The 21,736-nt window shown below is 51.3% G+C and overlaps 1 protein-coding gene across 1 annotated transcript in view; it reads left to right on the forward strand.

The window, feature by feature from the left end:
- LOC147101921 (uncharacterized) overlaps window positions 1–21,736 on the forward strand; it is a 94,041-nt gene that overhangs the window by 12,932 nt on the left and 59,373 nt on the right. Inside the window, exon 2 of the mRNA XM_085965997.1 lies at window positions 11,280–11,381. The gene's annotated coding sequence lies outside the window, so the exon portion shown is untranslated. The remainder of the gene's footprint in view (window positions 1–11,279; window positions 11,382–21,736) is intronic.

The following is a 21,736-nucleotide window of genomic DNA, read 5'->3' on the forward strand; positions in this document are numbered from 1 at the left end:
CTAGGTGGGGCAGTAAGGTGTGAGGAGGATGCAAAGAGGCTGCAAAGGGATATAGACCGGTTAAGTGATTGGGCAAGAAGGTGGCAGATGGATTATAACGTGGGGAAGTGTGAAATTATCCACTTTGGTAGGAAGAATGGAAAAGCAGAATATTTTTTAAAACGCGAGAGACTATTTAATGTTGGTATGTAGAGGGATTTGGGTGCCCTTGTACACGAATCACAGAAAGTTAATGTGCAGGTACAGCAAGCAGTTTGGAAGGAAAATGATATGTTAGCTTTTATTGCAAGGGGGTTGGAATATAAGACTAAGGGGGGTCTTGCTGTAATTATATAGGGCTTTGATGAGACCACACCTGGAGTACTGTGTACGGTTTTGGTCTCCTCACCAAGGTAGGATATACTTGCCTTGGAGGCGGTGCAACGAAGGTTCACCAGACTGATCCCTGGGATGAGAGGGCTGTCCTATGAGGAGAGATTGTGTAGAATGGGCCGATACTCTCTGGAGTTTAGAAGAATGAGAGGTGATCTCATTGAAACGTATAAAATTCTTAGCGAGCTTGACAGGATAGATGCTGAGAGGCTGTTTCTCCTGGCTGGAGATTCAAGAACTAGGGGGCAGAGTCACAGGATAAGGGGTCAACCACTGAGGACTGAGAGGAGGAGGAGTTTCTTCACTCAGAGGGTGGTGAATCTTTAGATTTCTGTACCCTGGAGGGCGTGGATGCTCAATCGATGAGTATATTCAAGACTGAGATCGCTAACTTTTTGGGCACTAAAGGAATCAAGGGATATGGGAATAGCTCAGGAAAGTGGAGTTCATGTACAAGTTCAGCCCTGATCTTATTGAATGGCAGGGCAGGCTCAAGGGGCGGAATGGGCTACAACTGCTGCTATTTCTTATATTCTTAATACTGTTCACACAACACATACAAATGTGACCAAACAAACCTGTATTAAAACTGACGCAAACACACCCCAAAAATGTGTCTGATCCACTGACCCATGCACCACTGACAGGACAATGTCCGATCCACTGACCCACCCACCCCCTGACAGGACAGTGTCTGACCCACTGACCCACCCACCCCCTGACAGGACAGTGTCTGACCCACTGACACACCTCCTGGCAGGACAGTGTCTGATCCGCTGACCCACCCACCCCCTGACAGGACAGTGTCTGACCCACTGACACACCCACTGACAGGACAGTGTCCGACCCACTGACCCACCCCCTGACAGGACAGTGGCCGACCCACTGACCCACCCCCTGACAGGACAGTGTCTGACCCACTGACCCACCCCCTGACAGGACAGTGTCCGACCCATTGACCCACCCACTGACAGGACAGTGTCTGACCCACTGACCCACCCCCTGACAGGACAGTGTCTGACCCACTGACCCCCTGACAGGACAGTGTCTGACCCACTGACCCATCCCCCGGCAGGACAGTGTCTAACCCACTGACCCACACCCTGACAGGACAGTGTCTGACCCACTGACCCACCCCCCGACAGGACAGTGTCCGACCCACTGACCCACCCCCTGACAGGACAGTGTCTGACCCACTGACTCACCCCCTGACAGGACAGTGTCTGACCCACTGACCCCCTGACAGGACAGTGTCTGACCCACTGACCCACCCCCTGGCAGGACAGTGTCTAACCCACTGACCCACCCCCTGACAGGACAGTGTCTGACCCACTGACCCACCCCCTGACAGGACAGTGTCCGACCCACTGACCCACCCCCTGACAGGACAGTGTCTGACCCACTGAACCACCCCCTGACAGGACAGTGTCTGACCCACTGACCCACCCCCTGACAGGACAGTGTCTGAACCCCTGACAGGACAGTGTCTGACCCACTGACCCACCCCCTGACAGGACAGTGTCTGACCCACTGACCCACCCCCTGACAGGACAGTGTCTGAACCCCTGACAGGACAGTGTCTGACCCACTGACCCACCCCCTTACAGGACAGTGCCTGACCCACTGACCCACCCCCTGACAGGACAGTTTCTGAGCCACTGACACACCCCCTGGCAGGACAGTGTCTGACCCACTGACCCACCCCCTGACAGGACAGCGTCTGACCCACTGACCCCCTGACAGGACAGTGTCCGACCCACTGACACACCCCCTGACAGGATAGTGTCTGACCCACTGACCCACCTCCTGACAGGACAGTGTCCGAACCACTGGCCCACCCACCCCCTGACAGGACAGTGTCTGACCCACTGACCCACCCCCTGACAGGACAGTGTCTGACCCACTGACCCACCCACCCCCTGACAGGACAGTGTCTGACACATAGACCCACCCCCTGACAGGACAGTGTCTGACCCACTGACCCACCCCCTGACAGGACAGTGTCTGACCCACTGACCCCCTGACAGGACAGTGTCTGACCCACTGACCCATCCCCCGGCAGGACAGTGTCTAACCCACTGACCCACACCCTGACAGGACAGTGTCTGACCCACTGACCCACCCGCCCCCTGACAGGACAGTGTCTGACACATAGACCCACCCCCTGACAGGACAGTGTCTGACCCACTGACCCACCCCTTGACAGGACAGTGTCTGACCCACTGATCCCCTGACAGGACAGTGTCTGACCCACTGACCCACCCCCTGGCAGGACAGTGTCTAACCCACTGACTCACACCCTGACAGGACAGTGTCCGACCCACTGACCCACCCCCTGACAGGACAGTGTCCGACCCACTGACCCACCCCCTGACAGGACAGTGTCTGACCCACTGACCCACCCCCTGACAGGACAGTGTCTGACCCACTGACCCACCCCCTGACAGGACAGTGTCCGACCCACTGACCCACCCCGTGACAGGACAGTGTCTGACCCACTGACCAACCCCCTGACAGGACAGTGTCTGACCCACTGACCCACCCCCTGACAGGACAGTGTCTGACCCACTGACCCACCCCCTGACAGGACAGTGTCCGACCCACTGACCCACCCCCTGACAGGACAGAGTCTGACCCACTGACCCACGCCCTGACAGGACAGTGTCCGACCCACTGACCCACCCCCTGACAGGACAGTGTCTGACCCACTGACCCACCCCCTGACAGGACAGTGTCTGACCCACTTGTAATGATATCAGCAAATAGTGATGTTATTTGCCTGTTCGATTATGATGCCTTAACAGCATGTTTGCAGGTATTGATTACTTATGCCTGACCAGCAGAGGTCATGTGAGAGACAAGCCGTTTGGTTTAGTTTCAGTTTCGTTCTAGATGCATCACAAGCATCGTGTCTCCTGTAAAAGCTGTATAAAAGAGTTGAACAAGCTTTAGATTAAAAGTCATTGGCCTAGAAATTCAGTTGCGTTCGCCAGCCGTTAACGCCATAAGAGGGGTAGATTTCCAGCGCTAGGCACTTAGCGCCCGGGCGCAGGCTGGTCTGCGCCAACGCCCAACTTCAGTTGACATTTAGCGCCGGTGCAAAGTGTTTGCGCCCGCTCAGCTGCGCGCGCAGCTTATGACGTCATTTCGTCGTGCAACGCTGTTTGTGCGCCCCAAACCGGAAATTCAGTGGCGCCCGCCCAATGTGGGCATGGCGCTGTTAAGAACTGTGAAGTGGAACGCAGCAGAGGCCCTGCGGGCCTCGGGGAGTGCTAATTAAAGGGCACTTACACTGAACTATAAAGGCCAGCCATTTTGCTGCAATGACTTTAGTGCTTTGGATTTCTGGACAGAGACCAAGGAACAGACCTTGCTGATTTGGGACAACATAGGAGAGGTATTTTTGGCTTCTGGCCAGAGCTTGGAAATTTGACTCTTTGTGATTTCACTGTTTGCAAGTTTATTATGGGGGCTGCATGGGGTTCCAACCCTCAGTTCCAGCATTATGTGTGAAGGGCTCGCAGACGCTGTGTGAGAGGGCCAGCCATGCCTAGACGCAGAGGGGCCATCAGGCGTCGGCAACTTAGGCCTTACCCACTCAGGGAATACCGGCAGCAGGTGTCCTATCTCACCATGACTGCCGCGCATTGTGTTAAGAGGCTGCGCTTCAGAAGGGAGGTGGTTGCAGAGATCTGCCAGCTGCTTCACAGAGATCTGCATCCACAGCTGATGTGCAGGACGTCTCTGTCAGTGGAAGTGAAGGTCACGGTGGCTCTGAACTTTTATGCAAGCGGCTCCTTCCAAGCCGCTGCTGGGGACATAGCGAACATCTCCCAGTTCGCCGTGCATCGCTGCATCCGGCAGGTCACCGATGCCCTTTTCGCAAGGAGACACCAATTCATCTCCTTCCCCATGACCCTAGAGAGGCAGGAGCAGCGTGCAGTCGGATTTGCCAGGATCGCCGACTTCCCCATGGTGCAGGGCGCCATTGACTGCACGCATGTGGCTATGCGGGCACCTATCGACAATGCCGAGGATTACCGCAACCGGAAGGGCTACCATTCCCTCAATGTACAGCTGGTGTGTGACCACAGGCAGCGCATCCTAGCTGTCAATGCCCGCTTTCCAGGAAGCAGCCACGATGCATTTATCCTGCGCCAGACTACTGTGGCTGACATGTTCCAGGCACAGCCTCCACCAAGGGGATGGCTTATTGGGGACAAGGGCTATCCTTTGTGCACATGGCTCATGACCCCGCTCCGCGCGCCCAGGACCCCTGCGGAGGAGGCATACAACGAAAGCCATCAAGCCACAAGGAACATCATAGAGCAAACAATTGGCGTCCTGAAGCAACGGTTCCGCTGCCTGGATCGATCCGGTGGATCTCTACAGTATTCGCCGGATAGAGTCTCCCAGTTCGTCGTCGTTTGCTGCATGCTGCACAACCTGGCTATCCGCAGGACTCAGGCACTGCCACCTCACGTTGGGCCACCACTTCAGGAGGACGAGCAGGAGGACCATGAGGAGGAGGAGGAGGAGGAGGAGGAGTACCAGCCCAGAAGGGAGCCACAAGGTCCAAGGGCCGTCCGCCGGCGGCTTATTGAACGACACTTCTAGGCCCCCTGTCAGGGAATGGCTTGTGGCAATGAACGCACCTGAATGCAGCCGCTCCGCAAGCCCTCAGCCGGTTAACGCAACAACCACTTGAAACATGACACCTGGACAAGCTGAATAAATAAAAAGCTTTATTTAACAAACTCAGGGCCCTTCCCACATGAAACAGAAAAACAGACAAGACCCCCAAAAAACAGTGAAAAACATATCTCACTCCCACAACCTGGGGAGGAATAACAAAACTTGTCAATCCAATTGGCCTTCATCTTCGGCCTTTCCAAAATAAGCCCCCCCCCTCCAGAACACAAACACCCCCATATAAAAAAAACAGTTGCCGACACCCTCTACTTGGTGTGCCGAGAGGGCGAGTCCTTGTGCAGGCTTCTCCGGCCCCTGCCCGACCTGTTGCTCCGCCTCAACCTGGGCCCTGTGGGTGTTGGAAGGCTGGGAGAAGGCTCCTGAGGGCCGCAATGCGTAACGGCAGATGCCCTTGGGGGTTGGCCTAGACGAGGTCCGGCCCTGGAGGGTCCGGCTGCTGACTGCTGCAGCTGTGGCTGGGCAGCATCAGTCTCTGCAGCAGCTCATCGCACCTTGGCTGGGGGAGTGGCAGTGGCGGCTGCAGCAATGGGGGCAAGCTGGCTGATGCCAGGCGCTCGCTGGTCGCCAGAGACATTGGCACTCGGCCGGGCTGGCACTGCAGCAAGCGCAGCAATCTGGTGGAGGCCAGACCGCTGTGCTGCAGCAGGGCGGCGGGTGCCCTGTCGATGCTTCCGTGACACAGCGAGTGTGGCAGAAGTGAGTGCCCGAACTGCCCTGTTCTGTGCCCGCATCAGATCAGCCAGTGTCTGCACGGCACCACTCATGAACTCGCGACTCGCGTCCTGTGCTGCCGCGAGTTGGTCGACACCCCTGGCCTGTGCTGCCGCGAGTTGCTCGACACCCCTGGCCTGTGAGTCCCCGAAAGCGGCCACACTATGAGCCAGGGACTCAATGGCCTGAGGCAACTGTCCCACAACCCCCATGAACTCGTTGTGGCGCCGCTCGGAGGCCGCGGACATTTCATCAAGGAGGCGCACCTCCTGGGCGAGGACCGTCTCCGGACTGGAGGGCGGACTCTCCATCTGGGGAGAAGGCCGCCGAGCTGCCCGACCCTTCCCGCGTGCCTGGACGCCACTGGGCCCAGCAACTGCCCTTCCCTGCAACACTTCCCCCCTCTGGGGAGAAGGCAGCCGTGCTGCCCGACCCTTCCCGCCTGCCTGGACGCCACTGGGCCCAGGAGCTGCACCCCCCTGCAACACTTCCCCCTGGCTCTCCTCCAGGCAAGACGTGTCCCCTCCATTGCCATCCCCTGGCACGGATGAGGGTTCCCCCGATGTGCCGCCTTCCTCTTGGTCCTCGTCGTCCTCCTCTTCCGAGGGACTGGTACTCTCAGCTTCATGGACCTCCTCCTCACCAGCTGAAAGCAGGAAGGCACAAGAGTAGCTTTAGAGTGAGGACAGGGCGTCAGCGAGGGAGGCATGAGTGGTGGCATTATACGCATTGGTCGGACAGTGGCAAAGGATGTAGATCTGAAGCACAAGGGGAACGAGAGAGGTCCAAACGGTCATGTCCTTACCATTGGGGCCCAGCACAGGGTCGGCATCTCCAATAGCAACGGGGCCAACCACCCGGCCACGCATGAGTCGAGCCATGCGCTCCTCCAGGTCACTGAGCTCCTGGAACTGGCCACGGCCTCCCCCGGTGACATTCCGGCTCTTCATATTCTTGGCCAGCTTGGCCTGCAAGAGAAAGGACGGCCTCTAAGTACAGTGTATTGCCCTGTTGTTGTCTGCACTGCCTCCCATGGTCGATTAGCATGGCCAGTGTGGTGCCCTGTTGTTGTGTGCACTGCCTCCCATGGTCGAATAGCATGGCCAGTGTGGTGCCCTGTTGTTGTGTGCACTGCCTCCCATGGTCGAATAGCATGGCCAGTGTGGTGCCCTGTTGTTGTGTGCACTGCCTCCCATGGTCGAATAGCTTGGCCAGTGTGTAAAGTGCAGAAAGTGCTATTGATGATCATGCCAGTGCCATAGCTGCGGGAGGAGGGATGGCCATTAGGCCTTTGAGGTCCCTTTGCCCATAATGTGAGGTGCACATGCAAGGATGAGGAGGACACTGGAAAGGGTACTCACCCTGACCATCCGAGTGAGGTCGTTGTACTTCTTGCGGCATTGGTCCGCACTCCTGGGGACATCGCTGGTGGATGACACCCTGTGGGCGATTTCCCTCCAGGCTCTCCTGTACTGCCTCCTGGGAGCCTTCTTGCCACTGTCCGGGCACAAGATCTCTCTTCTCTTTTCAAAAGCCTTAAGCAGCACCCTCAAAGCATGCTCTGAGAAGCGCTGCGCTCGTTCACGGGCCTTCTGCATGGCTTCAGGCGCTATTTGGGTCCACCAGCAGTGTTCAGGCCTAGCTGCAGGGCTCCACTATCCAGGGCGTGGCAGCAGACAAAGTCGACCCTTCCCCCTTTAAGAGCTGGCCGGCGTCAGGGTGTCTGCTGTCAATCAAAACATGACCGCACCTGCGCTGCGCCCGGCCTTGGCGTTATCAGTCCGCACCGCCGGCTTAGCGCCTAAAGATAGGAGTGCAACGCCAGTTTCAGTGCTCGCCCAAACTCCTTGGCCAAATCTACTGAATTTCGGCAAAGTGGCCTACACTTTCCGGCGGGCGCTAACTTTAGCGCCCGCCCGACTTTAGCACCCCAGAAGTGGCGCGACTGAATTTCTAGGCCATTCTCTTTCATAAATTTCTCGTCATTGAACCCACAAAGAAATCAATACATGGTGTCAGAAGTGATTGAAAGAGATGAAGAGGAACAATCTGAAGTTAAATCAGCTCTCCACAGATTAGCAAGCCAAAAGAGAACATCGTTACTTACCATTAGAGAATAGCTAACGAAGTGAAAAATGGAAGGTTTACTCCCACCGGCGACGCTTCAGTTGACAGGTAATGTGGCTGAAAATTGGAGGAGATTCAAACAATGTGTAGAGTTGTATTTAGCGGCAATCGTAGCTGACGAGAAAAGTGATAATAAGAAATCGTCAGTGTTCTTACATGTCGTGGGTGATGAAGCGCTGGAGGTGTATAATAACTTCACATTCGCTGCTAATGGAGACAAAATGAAGCTAGATAAAATAATGGAACAGTTTGAGGCCTACTGCATACCTAAACGTAACGTGACGTTTGAGAGGCACAGATTTTTCACATGTGTACAGAAAACGGGTGAGACTATTGATCAGTATGTGACTGAACTGAGAAACAGAAGCAAATCGTGTGAATTTGGGGGACTGACAGACTCGCTGATAAAAGACAGACTGGTGTGTGGTATTCCAGATAATGGTCTAAGGGAAAGACTGCTAAGAGAGCAAGATCTAGACCTGGGAAAAGCCATAGCACTGTGTAGGGCTACAGAGACTGTGAAGTTGCAGGCAAAGGAGCTGTTCAGTGACAATAGCTGCAACGTGGATGCAGTGAGAATGAACGGACATAAACCGTTTAACAAAAAGCGCCAATGTGAAAAAAGAGGCGTGGCCAGCGAACGAAAATGAAAGGGACAATCGAAAGACATGTAGTCGATGCGGTACACAGCATCCACCAAAAAAGTGTCCAGCATATGGTAAAACATGCAATAGTTGCAACAAAAACAACCATTATGCCCGTTGCTGTAAGAACCAAATGCAACAAAGCAAGGTCCATGCAGTAGATGAAAGCGACATAGAGGAGTTCTATGTAGATGTTGTGTCTGAAAACAAAAAAGAAGAAAGAGACTGGATGTTGACACTAAAAGTGAATGACATACACATTCCATTTAAATTGGATACTGAAGCACAAGTTAATGTGATATCAGAGACTGATTTAAAGAAAATTAGACCCAGACCAAAGATACATGGAATAAAAGTGAAAGTGACAGGATACTCAGGTACTGATATACCAGTGAAAGGAAGATGCATTGTCAAAGTAACACACAAGGACAGAGAGCACACGCTAGCATTAATTGTGGTGCCAAAGGATGTGCAAGCCATACTAGGTTTAAAAGCCTGTGAGAGACTGAACCTGGTAAAGAGAGTCCTCGTTGTGGAAAGCGAAGGAGAGACAGTCTATGATGAACTGAATGTTGCGTACACACCGGGTAAGCTGAGGTATACAGCAGACACGTTGTCCAGAGCTGTTGACCCAGGAGAGCCCGCAAACACAGTGAAAAGACTGAAGTACAAGGCAAAAGACAGTGGAACTGACTTCTACCAGAGCATGCTTGTATACCGCACAACGCCGCTCGAGTGTGGTATGTCACCAGCCCAACTCCTGATGGGACGTCGGCTAAGGTCAAACCTACCCATCCCGGAGAACCTCTTGAAAACGAAAGAGGGGGAGAAAGTGAGGAAGTTCAAAGAGCAACAGAAAGAAAAGCAAAAGTACTACTATGACAGAGGAACACAAAACCTACCTGAACTCCACACTGGTGACCAAGTAAGGTTCAAAGACAAAACAAACACATGGACTCAGAAGGGAACTGTCCTGAGTGAAGTTCAACCAAGATCATACACCATTCAGACAGATGAGGGTGCTGTTCTGAGAAGAAATCGTTGAGATCTTCTCATGGGACCAGCCACAGCAGGTCAAGAGACTGATACTGTTGAACAACCTGATCACACAGCTGAGAACCAATCATCTGAGGCAACAACTCAGATTCAAGGACAATCAATCAGATAATCCTCAAGACACGTGAAGCCTCCTGAGAGACTCATTGAGCAAATTTAAGGACTATTGTTATAGAAGGAAGTAATGTTATCTTATTCTTTCTTCAAGTTCTAGTGTATTGACATATTTCATGTGAACACACAAAGCAAGGTTAAAAAACCTTGATCATGATAATGATAATGTAAGTTCATTAAGTGTTACAGTTAAAATGCAGATTAATACAAAGAAAACATGTTGTTAGTTAAAAGTAAAATACTTTTGTTTTAAGAAAGGGAGATGTAATGATATCAGCAAATAGTGATGTTATTTGCCTGTTCGATTATGATGCCTTAACAGCATGTTTGCAGGTATTGATTACTTATGCCTGACCAGCAGAGGTCATGTGAGAGACAAGCAGTTTGGTTTAGTTTCAGTTTCATTCTAGATGCATCACAAGCATTGTGTCTCCTGTAAAAGCTGTATAAAAGAGTTGAACAAGCTTTAGATTAAAAGTCATTCTCTTTCATAAATATCTTGTCATTGAACCCACAAAGAAATCAATACACCACTGACCCACCCCCTGACAGGACAGTGTCTGACCCACTGACCCACCTCCTGACAGGACAGTGTCTGACCCACTGACCCCCTGACAGGACAGTGTCTGACCCACTGACCCACCCCCTGACAGGACAGTGTCTGACCCACTGACCCACCCCCTGACAGGACAGTGTCTGACCTACTCACCCACCCCCTGACAGGACAGTGTCTGACCCACTGACACACCCCCTGACAGGACAGTATCTGACCCACTGAACCACCCACTGACAGGACAGTGTCTGACCCACTGACACACCCCCTGACAGGACAGTATCTGACCCACTGACCCACCCACCCCCTGACAGGACAGTGTCTGACCCACTGACACACCCCCTGACAGGACAGTATCTGACCCACTGACCCACCCACCCCCTGACAGGACCGTGTCTGACCCCCTGACCCACCCCCTGACATGACAGTGTCTGACCCACTGACCCTCCCCCTGACAGGACAGTGTCCGACCCACTGACCCACCCCCTGACCGGACTGTGTCCAACCCACTGACCCACCCCTGACAGGACAGTGTCTGACCCACTGACCCACCCCCTGACAGGACAGTTTCCGACCCACTGACCCACCCCTGACAGGACAGTGTCTGACCCACTGACCCACCCCTGACAGGACAGTGTCTGACCCACTGACCCACCCCCTGACAGGACAGTGTCCGACCCACTGACCCTCCCCCTGACAGGACAGTGTCTGACCCACTGACCCACCCCCTGACAGGACAGTGTCTGACCCACTGACCCACCCACCCCCTGACAGGACAGTGTCTGATCCACTGACCCACCCACCCCCTGACAGGACAGTGTCTGACCCACTGACCCACCCACCCCCTGACAGGACAGCGTCTGACCCACTGACTCACCCCCTGACAGGACAGTGTCTGACCCACTGACCCACCCCCTGACAGGACAGAGTTCAGGTCACTTTATCATGCCAATTCCTGCATGTCTAATAATTGTCTGTACTCTTCACAGCCAGCTAACTCCAGTCATGATGTCACTCCCGGGGGAACTGTACCTAACACTGCTTCCTGGCAACTTCATGAAAGAGCAGGGTAGGGAGACTGTGACACTGTGGTAAGTACAGATACTGTCCGTATAGCTGCATTTCCTCTTCATTGCCCATGGAATAGAATTTCGTTTGTGTTAGAAGATGCATTTGTATTGGCTCTGTGTTAGAATTTGTGTTAGAGTTTGTTCTTACGTTTTGACTCTATGACTCTCTGACTCGAGAGTCTGTGTTCAAGTTAGTGCTAGAGTTTGTGTTAGAGTTTGTGTTAGAGATTGTCTTTGTGTTACTGGCTGTGTTGGTGTCAGGTTTGTGTTACTGGTAGTGACAGTGTTAGCGACAGTGTTAGTGATGGCGTTAGTGACAGTGTTAGTGTTATTGTTAGTCATGGTGTTTGATGTCATAGCCCTGCAATGAGGCTGAGACCCTCAGTCCTCATGGAGAGTGAATAAAGTAACACGCGTTTTGCCTTTGCTGCAACAAAAGTCTCAGAGCCTGTTGATTTCCAGCGACTCCAACATTGGTGACCCCGCTGCTCTTTTGGACGATTCCAGAGACCTCATCCAAAATGGCGACGAACGCCGTTTCCATCAAATTGCCCGAGTTTTGGGAACGACAGGCTGCTGCTTGGTTCGCCCAGGCCGAGGCTCAATTTGCACTCCGGGACATCACCGCGGACGACACGAGGTACTACTACGTCATCTCTGCTCTCAGCAGCTCCGCCGTGGCCAGAGTCGCGAGCCTGCTCGAGAACCACCCGGAGCTCAACAAATTCAAAACGCTGAAAACGCACCTCTTAGAGACTTTTGGACTCACCGAAGCTGAGTGCGCACGCCGGCTTCTCTCTCTACCCGGGCTTGGCGACTCCAAGCCCTCGGAGCTGATGGACCACATGCTGGCCCTCCTGGGCACACACAGGCCGTGCTTCCTCTTCAAGGAACTGTACCTTCAACAGCTGCCAGGTCAGGTACGGTCGGCTTTTGCCAACTCTTCCAGTACCGATTTCCGCGACCTGGCCAAGGAGTCAACAAATTTTTCTCCGCCGGGCAACAGTACTGCGCGGCCACGTGGAGCCCTGCCTGTTAAGTCTGTGTGTTCTAGTTGTATTTAAGATTAATTACTGACACAGACTACAAGAATAACGTTTCAACAGGTTTTTACTAGTTGGAGGTCAGGGCTATACTAACAGCAATATCACTACACAGTACTTATATACCGGTGGTCACCACCGGTATTACGTATGCAGCAGCCAGAGAAAGTAGTACATCTCTTAAGGTGGAACAGGCTTAAGTTCTCTTAAGGTGGAACAGGTTACATACACCACAATCCTCCCTTTTTAGCTTAACAGTCATATCCCCATTTAACATAACATAATAACATATATACATATATAACTTCAGGTATAAACAGTTCAAAGGTTCAGTCTCTCAGGAGGCCTTCTGATTTGGGTTGGATAACGCCTTTCAGTGGTCTCTGATTCTTGTTGCTGAGGTGACTCCTCTAGTTGGTTTCCTATGTATTGGACGTCATCATCAGGTACATTCCCTGCCGAGGTAGATGCTTCAGGTTCATTAACGTCTTCCACAGTTGTCTCTGTCGCAACCATGGGTTCGACCCTTGCTCTCGATTCTACCAGTTGATCCGCATGACGCCTTATCACATTGTTACCAATATCTACTGTGTACATCAGAGGTCCTTGTCTGGCCCGAATTGTTCCGGACTGCCATTTTTCGTTTCCATAGTCCCTTGCCAACACTGGTTGTCCTACGTCGAAACTTCGAGTGGTCTTGTTATTAATATGCCGGAACTGTTTGTTTTCCACTTCCCTCCGCACATTTGGTTTTAACAAGTCCAACCTGGACCGCAACCTCCTGTTATAAAACATCATGGCAGGACTTTGGTTAGTTACTGCATGAGCGGCGTTTCGATATGCCATTAGGAAATTGTCCACCTTGTGTTGTAGCGGAATCTGATCATCGTTCATGGCCTTTATTGCCTTTTTGAATGTTTGGACAAATCTCTCGGCCAACCCGTTTGTCGCCGGATGATATGGGGCAGAGGTATAATGTTTCACCCCATTCTTCTTTAAGAATTTTTGGAATTCTTCCGACACGAACTGTGGTCCGTTGTCCGAACATATCTGTTCTGGCAATCCGTTCCTTGCGAATATTGTTCTTAACACCGCAATTGTCTTTTCTGAAGTAGTGGTATTCATCTTGATCACTTCTGGCCATTTGGAATGTGCGTCCACCGCAATTAGGAACATGGAGTCCATGAATGGACCAGCAAAGTCAATATGTACGCGTTGCCATGGGGCTGAAGGCCATTCCCATGGGTGTAGCGGTGCGATCGGAGGTGCATTTTGCACTTTTTGGCACCCAGCGCAGCTTTTCGTCAACTCCTCTATCTGTTGGTCAATACCCGGCCACCATACATAAGCCCTAGCAAGACTTTTCATCTTAACTCCCCCCAGATGACCTTCATGCAGTTCCTTTAGAACTGTTTCCCTTAACTTGGGAGGAATAATCACTCTTGTCCCGTACATCAAAGTACCATGGCAGACGGACAGCTGGTCTCGCCTTGCCGAGAATGCCGGTAACAGAGGATCACCATGTGTTGGCCATCCCTTCACTGTCACCTCGTAGACTCGGGACAGTGTCGGGTCGTTCCTGGTTTCTCTTTCAATACTTGCATTGGTGACTGGTAAACACTCGATGATGGTCGAATGAAATAACTCAACAGGGTCAACTTTCGTCGTCTCTTCTTCTTCAGGTAGTGGCAGGCGCGACAGCCCATCAGCATTGCCATGCTGCTTTGTACCTTTGAATTCTATTTGATATTGATGTGCCCCTAGGAAAAGGGACCATCTCTGGAGTCTCTGTGCTGTCATCACCGAAACACCCTTCTTAGGGTTAAAAATGGATACCAACGGCTGATGGTCTGTCAGAAGTGTGAATTTTTGGCCCTGCAGGTAATGATTAAACTTCTTCACTCCCCATACAAGGCTGAGAGCCTCCCTATCGATCTGCGCATAGTTGCGCTCAGCGGAGGTCAATGATCTGGATGCAAACGCGACTGGCCTTTCCGTGCCATTTGGCAACTTGTGTGAGAGTACTGCCCCAATACCATATGGAGAAGCATCACAAGCCAACCGAATAGGCAGTGTCGGGTTGAAGTGAGCCAACACTTCCTCTGAGGTGATCAATTCTTTGCTTTTGCGAAATGCCTTCTTACAGTTTTCGCTCCATTCCCATGGTACCCCCTTCTGTAAAAGAGCATTCAGCGGGTGCAGTACCGTGGATAGATTCGGTAGAAACTTATGGTAATAGTTAATCAATCCTAGAAACGACCTCAACTGAGAGACATTATCCGGAGCGGGAGCCTTTACAACTGCCTCTGTCTTGTCAGGAGACTTATGAAGCCCCTCCCGGTCAATGACGACCACAGTACGAGATCCGCTTCTGAAGAACTCACATTTCTGCCGATTAACTCGAAGTCCATACTCTTTCAGTCTGTTGAGCACCAGTTCCAAGTTTGCGAGGTGTTCTTCATCACCATCTCCTGTAATCAGAATATCGTCCAGGTAACATTGTGTGCCTGGAATTCCCTGTAATACCTGCTCCATGGCCCTCTGCCAAATTGCTGGAGCCGATGCCACTCCAAAAACCAGCCTATTGTACCGGTACAAACCTCTATGTGTGTTGATCGTGAGGTACTGGCGTGACTCTTCTTCAACCTCCATCTGCAAGTATGCCTGCGCCAGGTCTATCTTGGTGAAGTGTTTCCCGCCAGACAACGAAGCAAAAATATCCTCAATCCGCGGAAGCGGATACTGCACCGTGTGAAGCACCGGATTAACGGTGATCTTGAAGTCTCCACAGATGCGAACCTTCCCTGGTTCTCCTGGCTTGTTGCTCGAAGGACGTTTCATAACGGGAACAATGGGCGTAGCCCACTCACTCCAATCTACCTTAGACAGTACACCTGAACGTTCTAGTGCTTCCAGTTCCGCTTCTACAGCAGGTCGTATTGCATAGGGTACCGGTCTGGCTTTGAAAAATTTTGGGTGTGCATGTTCATCAATCTTGATGTTTGCTGTAATTCCTCTCAGTGTTCCCAGTCCCTGCTGGAACACCTCTTTAGCATCATCCAATATTCTGGACAATCGTTTAGGTTTGACATCTGTTTCCCCAGAATCTACCGTTAGTGCCTTTAAGGAGTGCCAGTCCATATTCATTTTCCTAATCCACTCCCGTCCCAGTAGTGGTGGACCTCCTTCAGGTAGCACATATAAGTCCATTACTTGGCTTTCTTTGCCCTTGTGGACCACTTTTACCTCTATCTTTCCGATGGGGTACACTCTTTGCCCCGTGTATGTTTTCAATATAATCTCCGTATCCTGTAGGGGAATATGTTGGAATAACCTTTTGTAATCTTTCTTATTCATGACCGTCAATGCCAATCCAGTGTCCAATTCCATCTTTACTTGGACTCCTGCTATCTGAAGAGTGACCCAAATTGTCTGGAGATCTGCATCCTTACCAACGTTGTGTACTCTTAAGCTACCCAGTTCATTACTGCTGGCGTCTGAATCTGACTTCTGTTCATTCGAACTGTTCTTTGTCACCTTGTGTACCTTTATGTATTTTCCTTGCGGTGACTTTTTGTTGCTGGTCTTCTTTCCTGACCGGCATACTTTAGCTATGTGGCCAAGCCTGCCACACATTCTGCATTCTTGGTTTTTAAACCAACACTGTTTCTGATTGTGCGTTGTCTTTCCACAACGATAACATTTTACAGTACTCAAAACCAATTGATTTGTACTGAGTTCCGGTGACCGTAGCTGCATTACTGCCGTGCCTCTCGCTGCGGCTTCGTGTGATGCTGCCATAGTGACCGCTTTCTCAAGCGTCAGCTCATTCTCCTCGAGCAGTTGCTTTTGTGTATCTTCTTTTAATAATCCACACACAAATTTATCTCTTAGTGCATCTGTTAGTCCCGTTCCAAACTGACAGTACTTTGCTAGCTTACGCAATTCCATTAAATATTCAGCATTGCTTTCATCTTTCAGCTGCTTTCTGCTGTAAAATTTAAATCGTTCCGCTAGCATCAGCGGTGTGGGGTTTAGATGATTTCTCAGGACAGTAACAATCTCCTCGAACGTCTTCTCCGCCGGTTCATCTGGTGATAAAAGGTGTTTCAATTGCCCGTATGTCTTCGCACCCATTAAGTTTAATAAAGTTAGTGCTTTCTCATCATCTGGGATTTTATTTGCTTGACAATAATTTTGTATGCGTTCTACATACGTGGCCCAATCTTCGATGTCGCTATCAAAGGTATTAATGTTCCCATGTTTAGGCATCGTTGCAATTTTTTTTAGTGATTTCCCTTTTTCCAAGATGGCGGCTTCCCGCTCTTGTCTTCATCCTCCGCCTACAAAATGGCGGTTTCCCGCGCTTGGCGGTCTTTCCTGCGCTCGCCTTCTTCACCCGCTGGCTGCAATGGCGTTTGGCGTGCCGCTGCTGCTCCCCTTTCCCAGCGGTTAGTAACTCCCCCGAAGCTGTCTCCGCTTCACCGCGGCTCCCTCGGGCATTCGCGCTTCCCCGATGTCGCGCCTCGCAGCCCTTCTTGCAGCCCGGTTATTAGCACCGGCTGCGTTCGCCTTCACCGCGGCTCTCGCGCCTTCAGTCGCCCCAGACGCTGCGCCTTTTTTGGCCCGAATGCGGCCCGGCCCTTATCACCAGCCGCGATCGATGTCCCCGCGCTGCGCCTTTTGGCCCGAATGCGGCCCGGCCCTTATCTCCGGTCGCGATCGATCTCACCGCCCTTATTCCTCCGTCTTCCCTCCCCGTCTGTACAGCCAACGCGGCCGACTTTCTGCTCGCGTCGCTGACCGGCTTACCCACCACCGAGGTAGAAGGAAGATAGCTGACTGCCGCTGATGGAGGCTTTGAGTTCAGGATATCTTCTGCACTCCGGGTTCTCGATGCCTGCCGCGCGATGTGTCTTCCAGCAGGGTGATGAGGGTGGATGCCTCTCTTCGACGCCCGTTCTGTGGATGAAGCCGCCGTGGATATAAACTGCCGCAGGGTAAGAATCGGACTCGTCGCCACTGTTAAGTCTGTGTGTTCTAGTTGTATTTAAGATTAATTACTGACACAGACTACAAGAATAACGTTTCAACAGGTCTTTACTAGTTGGAGGTCAGGGCTATACTAACAGCAATATCACTACACAGTACTTATATACCGGTGGTCACCACCGGTATTACGTATACAGCAGCCAGAGAAAGTAGTACATCTCTTAAGGTGGAACAGGCTTAAGTTCTCTTAAGGTGGAACAGGTTACATACACCACACTGCCCCCACCGATACAGCCCAACGGTGGCAGCCCCCAAGCCTCTGCTTCTATCACACGCAGTTCGGCCCCAAAGCCAGGAAGTGCCAGCCCCTGTGCAGTTTTCCCGTGTCGAAACAAACGAAAGACCACTCGTCGGCTGCTATGGCTGTCGGCCGTTCAGGCAGTTTGTTATTTATTACGGACACCGACTCCGGACGTCGTTTTCTTTGCGACACGGGTGCCCAGGTGAGCGTCCTGCTCATGTCAACCATAGACATGCAAGGGGGGAACCACGGCCCCGTCCTCGAAGCTGCCAATGGCAGTTCCATCCACACCTTCGGGAAACGGAGCGTGGCGCTTTGTTTTGGCAGGCAGCGGTTCACCTGGGACTTTGTCACGGCAAAAGTGTCCACCCCCCTTCTCGGCGCTGACTTCCTCTGCGCCAATGGCCTTTTGGTGGATGTCAAGAACCGACGTCTCATCAACACTGAGACTTTCAGCTCGCTCCCGTGTTCCCTCAGCGGGTCCAGCACGACGAAGTTGTCCAGCGCACTCTCGGCCTCCGACGAGTTTTCCCGCCTCCTCGCTGAGTTCCCGGACCTCACAAAGCCCACGTTCTCGTCCGCCGCCACCAAACACGGGGTAGAACACCACATCTCGACCAGCGGTCCGCCCATCTACGCCCGCGCTCGGCGCCTCGACCCGGGGAAACTCGCCATCACTAAAGCCGAGTTCGACATGATGGAGCGCCTCGGCATCATCCGCCGGTCGAACATTCCATGGGCCTCGCCCCTTCACATCGCTCCGAAACCAGGCGGCGGGTGGCACCCGTGCGGCGATCACCGGCGCCTCAATGACGCTACGACCCCCGACCGCTACCTGATTCCACACATCCAGGACTTTTCCGCCCGCCTGGCCAGGAAAGTGGTATTCTCGAAAGTGGACCTCATCCGGGGTTACCACCAGGTCACTGTCCGGCCGCAGGACGTCCCGAAAACCACGGTGATCACCCCGTTCAGGCTGTTCGAATTCCTCCGCATGCCATTCGGCCTCAAAAACGCTGCCCAGGCTTTTCAACGCCTAATGGACACCGTGTTACGGGACCTGACATTCCTGTTTGTATACCTGGATGACATCCTCATCGCCAGCGCCTCCAGGACAGAGCATGTGTCGCACCTTCGGACTCTCTTCCAACGCCTCAGCCAGCACGGCCTAATCGTCAACCCGGCCAAGTGCCAGTTCGGGCTGTCCTCGATCGACTTTCTCGGGCACCGCATCACGATGGACGGGGCTGTGCCACTGCCATCGAAAGTGCCATGATGGACTTCCCGCGACCCCTCACCGTGAAGGCCCTGCAGGAGTTTTTGGGCATGGTGAACTTTTACCATCACTTCGTCCCCCGAGCAGCCCAGCTTATGCGGCCCCTTTATGAGGCCCTCAAAGGCAAGCCCGACAAGCTCGCCATCGACTGGTCCGAGGAGATGGCCAATTCTTTCATGGACACGAAAAGGGCCCTGGCTAATGTATTGATTTCTATGTGGGTTCAATGACGACACATTCATGAAAGAGAATGTCTTTTAATCTAAAGTATGTTCATCTAAGTTAACAGCATTACAGGAGACACCATCTTAGAGATACATCCAAAATGAAACTAAAACTAAACTGCCTCTCTCACATGCCCTCTGCTGGTAAGGCATAAATAATCAAACAGGCAAATATGCTGGTAAGGCATAATAATCAAACAGGCAAATACCATCACTATTTGCTGATATCATTACATCTCCCTTTCTTAAAACAAAAGTATTTTACTTTTATCTAACAACATGTTTTCTTTGTATTACTCTGCATTTTAACTGTAACACTTAATGAACTTACATTATCATTATCAAGGTTTTTTAACCTTGTTTTGTGTGTTCACATGAAATATGTAAATACACTAGAACTTGAAGAGAGAATAAAATAACATTACTTCCTTCTATAACAAGAGTCCTTAAACTTGCTCAATGAGTCTCTCAGGAGGCTTCACGTGTCTTGAGGATTTTCTGATTGATTGTCCTTGAATCTGAGTTGTTGCCTCAGATGATGATTTCTCAGCTGTGTGATCAGGTTGTTCAACACTATCAGTCTTTTGACCTGCTGTGGCTGGTCCCATGAGACGATCCCGACCATTTCTTCTCAGAACAGCACCCTCATCTGATCTTGGTTGGACTTCACTCAGGACAGTTCCCTTCTGAGTCCATATGTTTGTTTTGTCTTTGAACCTTAGTTGGTCACCAGTGTGGAGTTCAGGTAGGTTTTGTGTTCCTCTGTCATAGTAGTACTTTTGCTTTTCTTTCTGTTCTTTGAACTTCCTCACTTTCTCCCCCTCTTTTGTTTTCAAGAGGTTCTCCGGGATGGGTAGGTTTGACCTTAGCAGACGTCCCATAAGGAGTTGGGCTGGTGACATACCACACTCGAGCGGCGTTGTGTGGTATACAAGCATGCTCTGGTAGAAGTCAGTTCCACTGTCTTTTGCCTTGTACATCAGTCTTTTCACTGTCTGGACCGATTTTTCCACTAGTCCATTGGACTGTGGAAAGTGAGGACTTGACATTGTGTGGACAAAGTCCCACTCTTTGGCAAAGTGTCGGAAACTTGCATTGTAAAACTGGGGTCCGTTGTCTGTGAAGACCTCGCTTGCCACGCCATGCCTGGAGAATATGGCTTTCATACATGTTATCACAGCATCTGCAGTGGTGGTGTACAGTCTACAAACCTCTGGATACAGGGAGTAATAGTCTGTGACTACAAGATAGTCCTTCCCTTGACATACGAATAGGTCAGCGCCTACCTTCTGGTAAGGTCTGTCTGGTGCTGGGTGTGGCTTTAGTGGTTCTACAGGATTGCTTGCTTGATATTTCAGGCATATTGTGCAGTTTGACACCTCATTTGTCACATCTTGGTTGATTCGTGGCCAGTACATCACCTCTCGTGCTCTTTTCTTACACTTTTCGATTCCCAGATGTCCTCCATGGATCCTTTTTAGCATCTCTTTTCTCAGGCTCTTTGGGATAACTATTTTACTTCCTTTGTAGATGATGTCTTCAACCACTGATAGTTCCGCCCTGCAGTTCCAGTACTCTGCCATGTCAGGTGAGCAGTCTTGCTTCATGTTGGGCCATCCATCCAAGATGCTTTTCCTCAGTTGTCTCAGTGTTTCATCTTTGTTTGTCTCAGTCTTTATGAGCTCCATTTTTGCATCTGCTATGGGCAGTGCACTTGTGATCATGTCCACGTAGGCATTCACTTTTTCATCCATTTTGGTGTTTGCGGGCTCTCTTGGGTCAACAGCTCTGGACAACGTGTCTGCTGTATACATCAGCTTACCCGGGGTGTACGCAACATTCAGTGTATAGCGTTGCAGCCTGATCATCATTCTTTGTATTCTAAGCGGACAGCTATTTAGTGGCTTTTGGAACAATGCAATCAAGGGCTTATGGTCAGTCTCTACACTGATTGCTTGTCCTGACACAAACTGGTGAAATCTTTCACAGGCGTATGTGATGCTGAGCAGCTCCTTTTCTATTTGAGCATATCGCGTCTCCGCGTCTGTCATTGAGCGCGATGCATATGCAATAGGTTGCCAGTAGTCATATTTTTGCAGAAGAACGGCACCGAGCCCACTCTGTGATGCATCTGATGATATCTTGATGGGTCTCGCTGGGTCATAAAACCTCAGAACTGGTTCCTCTGTGAGCAGTTTCTTTAGATCGCTCCATGACTTCTCATGCTCATGATTCCATTCCCATTCTATGTTCTTTTCAGTTAGTCGTCTCAGTGGCGCCATCTTTTCTGAGAGGTTGGATATGAATTTACCCATGTAGTTGATCATTCCATTAAACCTCTGCACATCTTTTTTGCATTGTGGCTTTGGCATATTCTCAATGGCGGACACCTTTCTGGGATCTGGTCTGATGCCCTCACTGCTAAGGATATCTCCCACGAATGTCAGTTCTGTCACCCCGAGCTGGCATTTCTCTCTATTCAGCTTCAGGTTTGTTTTCCTTGTTGCTTCCAGCACTTTTTCAGTCTCTCATCATGCTCA

The sequence above is a fragment of the Somniosus microcephalus genome, chromosome 23 (assembly GCF_052327205.1).
Source record: "Somniosus microcephalus isolate GS21.2 chromosome 23, FLI_Smic_1.0, whole genome shotgun sequence".
NCBI lineage: Eukaryota > Metazoa > Chordata > Chondrichthyes > Squaliformes > Somniosidae > Somniosus > Somniosus microcephalus.